The following is a 10,186-nucleotide window of genomic DNA, read 5'->3' on the forward strand; positions in this document are numbered from 1 at the left end:
GGGGGCGGCATACCCATGCCCTGGCTTGTCTTGCTTTCCAGGTAAGGGCAGAAGCATAGCTTAAGTTGATAAACTGTTTTCTTTTACTCTCAGATGACTGTCATGCTCCCAAGACATGTGACACCAGATGTGTGGGCTCTTCTCCACATCAGCCCATTCTCTCGTACAGCAGCCTGTCTGGCCATTCAGTTCAGTTCTGACACTAACCAGAGTTAGTGTGGCCCCCACATGTTCAGGACCCAGTTCCCCAAGACTAACCCCACTTCCGAGGTTCATAACAGGGAGCTGGTCCTTAGATTTTCACAACTGTCTGACTGGGCTCCGAATTGATATTCCCGAAGGCCCTCTGTGGGCTTGACGAGTTGTTAGAATGGCTCATAGGACCCAGTAAATCCCTTACTTAGGTGTACTGGGGTTTTTTTTTTAATTAATTAATTTTTATTTATTTATTTATTTTTGGTCTTTCAGGGCCTCACCTGAGACATATGGAGGTTCCCAGGCTAGGGGTCCAATCAGAGCTGTAGCTGCCGCCTATGCCACAGCCACAGTGGTGCCAGATCCAAGCAGCATCTGGGGCCACACCACAATGTACAGCAATGCCGGATTCTTAACCCATTGAGCAAGGCCAGAGTCGAACCTGCGGCCTCATGTATACTCGTCAGATTCGTTTCCACTGAGCCAAAACTTTAAATTTTTTATTATAGTTGATTTACAGTTTCTGTTGACTTCTGCTACACAGCAAAGTGACCCAGTTATATATACATTCTCTTTCTCATTATTCTCCATCATGTTCCGTCGCAAATGATTAGATAGAGTTCCCAGTGCTGCACAGCAGGCATTTACTGGTTTACAGTAAAAGGATATGATGAAGGGTGGAGGTGAACAACCGGACAGAAGAAATGCAAAGGGCTGGTATGGGGGAAGGGCACGGAGCTTCCATCCCCTCCACCCCCTGCCATGGGTGCCACCCTCCCAGCACCTCCATGACTTGAGCAGCCCAGAAGCTCTGCAAACTCGTGCCTCTTTACCGAGCTCCATCACGTCGGGATGATCGATTGCTAACTCTGAGTCCAGCGCCCCTCTCCTCACTCCACAGAACGGGAGGGTGAGGCTGAAAGTTCCAAACTTCTGATCATGCTTGGTCTTTCTGGGGACCTCCAGGAGCCCACCCAGAGTCACCTCAGTAGAAGAAAAAAAAAAAAAAAAAAAGACACTCCTGTAGCCCAGGAAATTGAGCTCTGTGTCGGGATCCAGGGGCAGGGATCAATATATATTTTTCTATTATTTCACACTAGTCTGCAAACTTATAGATCACACTGTTGTGAGCTTGGTTAATTTGAAATCAGTCCCTGAAACTCAGTGTTAAGGATTCAACTCTAGATCTGGGGTAGCCATTCTCCCAGCTCTACCAACTGAAGTTCTGACAGGCTTATCATCTACCCATTCAGCAAAGACTTGCCCAACACTTCCCAGTGTCGGGCATGGGGGTGAGGGTGGGGGCCAGTCATTGGGGCATAGAGATGGATCTGGCACAGTCACCAACCCTCCAGCAAGGGAGGCAAAGCCTGAAGCATAGCATGTTGTGTACCGTCCCTTGGGGTAGATGCCTGTGTCCTCAACGCTCTGAGGACTGAAAAAGCTACTCCTTCTGTGGCTGAGTTGGAGAAGTTTCATGTGGGAGGTGACATTTGCATGGGACGGGGGAACGAGGAGACTCCAGGCAGAGAAGTGACACCCACAAGGCCCAGAGGCACAGCAGCACTTGTGTAAAGGAAATCAGTGTTCCACAAGGCTAGTGCAGGACACTGGTGCAGCAAGGATGCGGGTGGGAGGGGCACCCAAGGGAAAGGGTGACTGCAGGTTGGGGGTGGGAAGGATACAAGGTGTGTGATTGACAGCGCGTGATAGACAAACTTGTCTACAAAGACGATCCATGCCCTCCAAGCAGAGTGTTAGCACTAATGAGAATTTTGATGTAAGAGCAACTTCAAAAATCAACAGTGTAGGAGTTCCTGCTGTAGCACAACAGGATTGGCACCATCTTGGAAATGCTGGGGTGCAGGTGCAATCCCTGGCCCGGCATGGTGGGATAAAGTTCTGGCGTTGCCTCGGCTACGGCTTAGGTGGCAACTATGGCTCAGATCTGATCCCTGGACTCGGAACTCCATATGCTGCGCGGTGGCCAAAAAAGAAAAAAAAAAAATCAAGTGTAGATGCCATTTACAGTAATGAAAATTACATGTCAAAAATCTTAAAACTGGAGTTCCCATCATGGCACAGTGGTTAACAAATCCAACTAGGAACCATGAGGTTGCGGGTTCGATCCCTGGCCTTGCTCAGTGGGTTGAAGATCTGGCGTTGCCATGAGCTGTGGTGTGGGTCGAAGACACGGCTTGGATCCCATGTGGCTGTAGCTCTGGTGTAGGCCAGTGGCTACAGCTCCGATTCGACCCCTAGCCTGGGAACCTGCATATGCCTCGGAAGCGGTCCTCAAAAAGGCAAAAAAGGAGTTCCCGTCGTGGCGCAGTGGTTAACGAATCCGACTAGGAACCATGAGGTTGCGGGTTCGGTCCCTTCCCTTGCTCAGTGGGTTAGTGATCCGGCATTGCCGTGAGCTGTGGTGTATGTTGCAGACGCAGCTCGGATCCCGCGTTGCTGTGTCTCTGGCGTAGGCCAGTGACTACAGCTCCGATTCGACCCCTAGCCCGGGAACCTCCATATGCCTCGGGAGCAGCCCAAAGAAATAGCAAAAAAAAAAAAAAAGGCAAAAAAGACAAACAAAAATCTTAAAACTTTAATTAGTGAAAGACGAAATTGTAAACATTCATTGACAGTAAAGAACTACCTGTTCTTGGGTAGGAAGACTATTAAGAAAATCACAAATTCTGCCCAAATTAATCCAAAACATCAATGCTATTTCAGTCAAAATCCCAACAGGTCTTTCCAGAACTTGAAGAGCTGGTCATTAAACTTGGAAGGACTTTAAAGGTCCAAAATAGCTGAGAGAATTCTGGAGAATAAAGAGGAGGTCTTGCCGTGGCAAACATCGAGATTTATTATAAAGACTGTAATCAGTTCCAGGGTCCTGGCTCAGGGATTAAAATACAGAGCAGAATAGAGGCCCCAGAAAAAATCCCAGGCGTGAGACCTGGGTACAGACAGATGTCATTTTAGAAATCAGTGAGGTGGTAACAGACTTTTCAGTAAATGGTGCTGGACCAGTTGGCAGTCCACATGGCCAAACACAAAATTAAATTTGTTTATGACAATCAGAAAGCATTTATTTTGCATCAACTTAGCTCTCAGTAGTTAGTGACATCTGCAGTGGCCCTTTGTCTGTTCCTGAGGGAGCACGCCCACACCCCCGCCTCCGGGCCTCACCCTCCCCTGTTCTGCTAAGAATGAGTGGAAGCTCCCTTGTTCTCCATCACCACCATATCTGAACATCTGGCATTTTCTTTCTCGATTAGAGAAAATCTAGGCCCTTCTCCTTCCCTCACCGCCTTCATCTCTCCCATATTCACGCATTCATTCATTCAGGGTACATCCGATGCCCTTCCCCTTCCCCCAGTACATTTTTTTTTTTTATTGTGGCTAAAGATACATCATATATACCATCTTAACTATTTTTTTTTTGTCTCTCTTTTTTTTTTAAGGGCTACACCTTTGGCATATGGAGGTTCCCAGGTTAGGGGTCCACTTGGAGCTGTAGCTGCTGGCCTACACCACAGCCACAGCAAAGCAGGATCCAAGCTGAATCAACAACCTACACCACAGCTCACAGCAACACCAGATCCTTAACCCACTGAGCAAGGCCAGGGATCGAACCTGCATCCTCATGGATGCTAGTCAGATTCCTTTCCACTGAGCCACGACGGGAACTCCTTACCTATCTTTAAATGTACGATTCAGTGTTATTAAATGCATTCATAGGGGTGTCAGCTATCACCACCGTTTCTCCCTAGAACTCATTTCATCTTGTAAAACTGAAATTCTGCTCCCATGACACAGTAACGCTCCATCCCCCCGCCCCTTCAACCACCATTCCAATTCTGTCTCTATGATTTTTGACTAATCCAAGTACCTCATATATGTGGGATCATACAGTATTTATCTTTTTTTGACTGGCTTATTTCACTCAATATAATGTCCTTAAGATTCATCCATGTTGTAGCATGTGTGTTGTAGTAGCATGTGTCAGAATTTCCTTTTTTTAAGGCTGAATCATATTCCATCCTTTGTATGTGCCACATTTCCTTTTTCCATTCATCCATCCATGGACACTTGGGTTGCATCCATGTTCTAGTTATTGTGAGTAATGCCTCTGTGAACTTAAGCATAAAAAATATCTCTTGGAGAAGTTCCCTGGTGGCGCAGTGGGTTAAGGATCCAGAGTTGTTGCTGCTGTGGTGCAGGTTTGATCCCTGGCCTGTGAACTTCTGCGTGCCACGGGTGTGGCCAAAAAATAAAGAGAAAATAGTCAGATTCATTTCCCCTGACCCACAACGGGAACCCCCTTACCCATTTTTAAGTCTACGGTTCAGTGGCACTAAGTACCTTCACCTCGTTGTGCAACCATCACCCCCATCCGTCCCCAGAGCTCCTCTTAGTACTACTGGGACTCTGTCACCATTACACAACCCCGGTTCCCAGCTGAAGAATGAAACCAGTCTCCAGATCTTACGCAAGTACATCTGATTGGTGGAACCTCCCCAAAGGGCAACAGTACTCTGAGTCAAGGGAGCCAGGTGCTGCAGGGGGCTGGCAGGGAGGTGGGGGGGCTGCGTTGCTGGGTGGGTGCAGGCATCATGCTGCCGTCTGGGCAATAAATGTCTTCCAGTCCTGGTCCTGGAATTCACCGGGGAAGGATTGTTCAAAACAGGGAAACCCCAGAGTTCCGGTTGTGGCTAAGTGGGTTATGAACTCGACTAGTATCCAGGTCGGGCTTGAGGATAGTACAAAGATTTGGGTTTGATCCCTGGCCTCACTCAGTGGATTAAGGATCTGGCACTGATGTGGCTGTGGCTGTGGCCGGCAGCTGTAGCTCCGATTTGACCCCTAGCCTGGGAACTTCCATATGCCACCAGTGCAGCCCTAAAAAGCAAAAACAAACAAACAAACAAAAACCAAACAAAAACCCAGAGGCGAATTCTGGGAGTCGGAACCACCAAAGTCGACCTCGCTGAACACTGTCCTTCAGGACCCATCGTTGTAACTCCCAACGGGGGTCTATGCGGGGTCTCCCATCACACATTCTCCAGGACTGAACCCTACCAGGGCCAGAGAAGCCCCAGAGAAGCTGCTGCGTTTGCTGCTCTGGCACTTGATGCTCCTTGAACTTCTCATCTCAAGGATTGCTTTTGTAAGGCGTTTCCTTTTCCAGTGGCTGACCACGTGCCTCTCTGCCCTCTCAGACTTTCCTGGCTGCCACGTGGTCTGAGACACTCAGCCTGTGGTTGTGCTAGTGAGCAACAAGGTATGTTCATGCCCAGTTCTCTCTTGTGTCAGCTCATCGGTTCCCCCCTCCTTTTCTCCACAAAGAATGAGGAAACCAAACAACTATAAATCCCAACAGCTTTTCTCCAATTCTCAAGCTTTCCTCCACTTTTCGTATTCCTGCCACCAGCCGTTGTGTCATCAGCAGAGTGCTTCGGGGACGATCAGATGTTGATGTATCCAACTGGCAAAAACACATTAAAGGAGATTGCAATAATTCCAGCCCAAGTCCAAGCAGATAAGGGTGATATTACTCAAGAACTCACCCCGAGCAACAGAAACCAAACTCATCCAGAGGAAAAGCCCATTAGCATTCAGCTGCCAAGATTTCAAGTCTAACCACTTTGGGTAGTGGTTTTATACATTTACCTCAAAATCATCCAGAAATCTCTGGCTCCTGGAGGTAGCTCCCTTTAAATCTTCTTAAAAGACATGGTGTCGTCCTTTGCCTCCCTCCCCTGAGGTTTTCCATTTCCTTGGGCCAGTCCAGCCATTGACACAAAGACTAATATTTGATGACAGATGGCTCTGTGAGCTTCTGGTAAAGCCATATCTCACTTTTGGAATGCAAGTGATAACCGGGTTCCTCTAGAGCCTTATTTATTATACTGTTATTACACACAAACTCATTCGATGTAAAACATCCTGCCAGTCAACTTGATCCTGCCCTTCCCCAGCTGTCACGCTGGCAGCTCAAAGATGGCGACAGATGATGCTGATGGACAGTACGCCTGCCATCTCCTGCCTTCCCAAATTTAAAGCTGAATGCTTCTCGACTGAGGGAACACACAAGAGAAAAAGAGCAAGGAAGGGACTCGGCAGCATCCCGCAGTTTAATCACCTCGGTGGTTTACTAAGTGGCATTTGTAGGGTCCTGTTGCCAGACCATCCTAGCTCTTGTGAGCCTGCTTATGGCCATGGCATGAAATCAACTGAACCCAGACCACATAGCTCCTCCTGGGCCACAGAAATGATGTCAGTCCTGCATCCTGGCCCCAGTTCTTCCCAAGGACGAGTTCTTCCTCCCTTTTCAGAGATGCCTGCATCCGGTCTCCAGGCTCAAACATTTCTCATAGACATTTTTGCAGTCATATAAGAAATCATATAAGAAATAATTATTTAGGAGGTCCCATTGTGTCAGTGGGTTAAGAACATGGCATACTGTCCATGAGGGTGCAGGTTCAATCCCTGGCCTCATTCAACGGGTTAAGGATCTGGCATTGTGTTGCTGCAAGCTGCTGTGTAGGTCGCAGATGTGGCTTAGATCCTGTGTTGCTGTGGTTGAGGAATAGGACTGTGGCTGTAGCTCTGATTGGACCCATAGCCCAGGAACTTCCATAGGCCACAGATGCAGCCCTAAAAAGAAAAAGAAAAAAAGAAATAGCAATTTATTCACTCACTTAACAAGAGCACACAATAAATATTGGCCAACGGCATTATTATTTGCTATTCTTTGGAAGCACGCTTAAAGGACTGGATAGACTGCCCGTGCATAGATTTAGTCAGGAGGTTGCCTTTGGGCTGAGTCTCAAAGGACCAATAGGAGATCAGCAAGTGGACTGCTGGGGATTCAGTAATTCTGGGCATGCATGAGCAAAAGGGAGGTACATGCCCAGGTGATCATTTTTACCCCTGAGCAATTAGAACTTTTATATATATATATATATATATATAATGATTTTTATTTTTTTCCATTGTTCTGTCAATTTTCTTTTTTTGTCTTTTATCCTTTTAGGGCTGCACCCATGGCATATGGAGGTTCCCAGGCTAGGGGTCTAATCAGAGCTGTAGCCACCAGCCTACGCCACAGTCACAGCAACTCAGAATCCGAGCTGCATCTGTGACCTATGCCACAGCTCACGGCAACGCCGGATCCTTAACCCACTGACCGAGGCCAGGAATCAAACTCGCAATTGTTCCTGGTCGGATTCGTTTCTGCTGCGCCACGACAGGAACTCCTGTTCTGTCAATTTTCTACTGTACAGCTTGATGACCCAGTTACACATACATGTATACATTCTTTTTTCTCACATTATTATGCTCCATCATAAGTGACCAGACATAGTTCCCAGTGCTACACAGCAGGATTAGAATTTTCTTATAGCAAGAGAACTCATGTTAAGCTCCCTGAGTCTTACATTCTGACCACAAGGTGACACTGAACTCAGCAAATCCCCTTGGGAAGATGTGGGAGAAGAAAGAATATTAATATACATCATGAGAATTGGGGGACAGGCAGCAGAAAGGCCAGGATTGTGATCTGATGAGAAACTCATCTCCCATGTCTGGAGGACAAGAGTCCAAACAGGAGGAGAGAGGTTTCTGGAGAGAGCCGCCCAGATGGTAGCAGGTACCCCACCCTTACCCACGTGGCAGGCAGTTGTGCATGAGTTCCTGGAACAGCTTACAGGCAGCTTTTGGAGGCCAGGGTGTGCAATAATAATAATAATTTTTGACCTCCAAAATTTGAGAATCTGTGTCTGATTGCTGATTGCTGCTTCCAATCTTGGAGGTGAAGAAACAGGCAACTGGCCCATGTTGAACCCCTACACAGTGTTGCAAGCCCTTAACCCTCCACCTGAACCAACTTCTGGGGAATTAAAGGCTATCACCCCCTTTTCCCCCTTCCCTTCATTTTTCTGCTTTTCCCTTTTGGGAACCAGACATTTAAAGCCTAGGACTTTGAAAAGGAACCACAAATACAGAGGAATTTATTAAGTCACCACATAAGCCCAGGGAAATATGCAGGCTTAAAAAAGGCCCGAGATGACCTAATGTTTATACCTCAGGCCGATCCTCAGCATGGACACAACCTACAACAAGCAAAAACGAAACAAAACAAAAACCCAGCAAACCCTGAGATGGGGGGAAATTTTATTTTCAGAGTTACTACATTATTAGATTCACATATCCAGTTTTCACCAAAAATGCACAAGACATACAGGAAAGTATGGCCCATTCAAAGGGGGAAAAGAAAGAAAGAAAGCAAGAAAGAAAAAGAAAGAGTGAGCCATCACTGAGAAAGACCAGATGGCAGAATTGCTAGACAAAGACAAGGACAACCAGCTAGACAAAGACAAGGACAACTGTCTTAAAGATGCTCAAGGAACTAATGGAAGACATAAAAATAAAACAACATATGAGCAAAAGAGTATCAATAAAGAGATAGGAAATTCAAAAATAAACTAAAAAAAAAAATCTGGAACTAAAAAGTACAATAACTGAAATAAAAAATTCACCACAGAGGGAGTTCCCGTTATGGTTCAGTGGTTTACGAACCCAACTAGTATTCATAAGGATGCAGGTTCAATCCCCAGCCTTTCTCAGTGGGTTAAGGATCTGGCATTGTTGTGAGCTGTGGTATAAGTCAAAAATGTGGCTCATATCCTGCATGGCTATGGCTGTGGCTGTGGCATAGCCTGGCAGCTGCAGCTCTGATCCAACCAACTTGCCCAGGAACTTCCATATGCCACAGGTGCAGCCCTAAAAAAGCAAAGCAAAGCAAAACAAAACAAACAAACAAACAAAAAACACCACACTACAGGGATTCAAAGCCATATTGAGTAGCCGAAAGGGAAAGAAATCAGTGAACTTGAAGATAGGACAATTGAAATTATTGAGTCCCAGGAACAAAAAGAAGAAAGATTGAAGAAAAGTATACAGAACCAAAGGGACCTGTGAGACACAATGATGTGAACCAGTATACACATTGTAGGAGTCCCAGAAAGAGGAGAGGGAGAGAAAGAGACAGAGAGATTATTTGAAGAAATTATGCCTGAAAAAATCCCAAATTTGATGAACGACATGATTATAAATACTTAAAAAGCTCAACAAACTCCAATAGGAGGAACTCAAAGAGATCCACACCAAGACACATTATAATGAAGCTATAGAACAACCAAGACAAAGAGAAAATCTTAAAAGTAGCAAGAGGAAAGTAATACATCATGTACAAGAGATCCTCAAAGTTATTAGCAGATTTCTCACCAGAAAATTTGCCCAGAAGACAGTGGGGCTGATATATTAAAAATATTGAATGGAAAAAAATGTCAACCAAGAATCTTATACCCAGCAAAATTGTCCCTCAGAAGTGAGGGAGGGAGAAATTAAGACATCCCCAGATAAATAAAAGCTGAGAAAGTTGGTTACCACTAGAACTTCCCTGCAAGGAATCCTGCAGATTGAAATGAAAGGATGTTGGACATTAACTTGAAGCTGTGTGAAGAAATCACAATTTCAGTAAAGATAAACACATGGCAATTGTAAAAGCTAGTATTACTTTAACCTTGGTTTATAACTCAATTTTTTATATTCTACATGATTTAGGAGACTAATAAATCTTTTCAAAAGGATTAGTTTAAAAATGATTATTCCTATAATTTTGGCTTTAATTTCACATTTTTTTCTTATACACAATTTAAGCTATTCATGCATAAGAAATAATTATCAGTTTATGTTTTGGACACACAATATATAAAAACATAATTTTGAAACATCAATAACTGAACGTGGTGGGACAGAATTGTTTAGGAGCAGAGTTTCTGTATCTTATTGAAGTTAAGTTGTCATAAATTCCAATTGAAATGCTGTAATGTTAGGATCTTAAATGTAATCCCCATGGTAACCACAAAGATAATAGATACAGAATATACACAAAAGGAAATGAGAAGAGAATTAAAAACATTTCACT

The sequence above is a fragment of the Sus scrofa genome, chromosome 17 (genome assembly GCF_054392235.1).
Source record: "Sus scrofa isolate SSC_HxYL_T2T_F1_AM1 chromosome 17, Sscrofa_HxYL_maternal_Yorkshire_Landrace_v2.0, whole genome shotgun sequence".
Taxonomy (NCBI): domain Eukaryota; kingdom Metazoa; phylum Chordata; class Mammalia; order Artiodactyla; family Suidae; genus Sus; species Sus scrofa.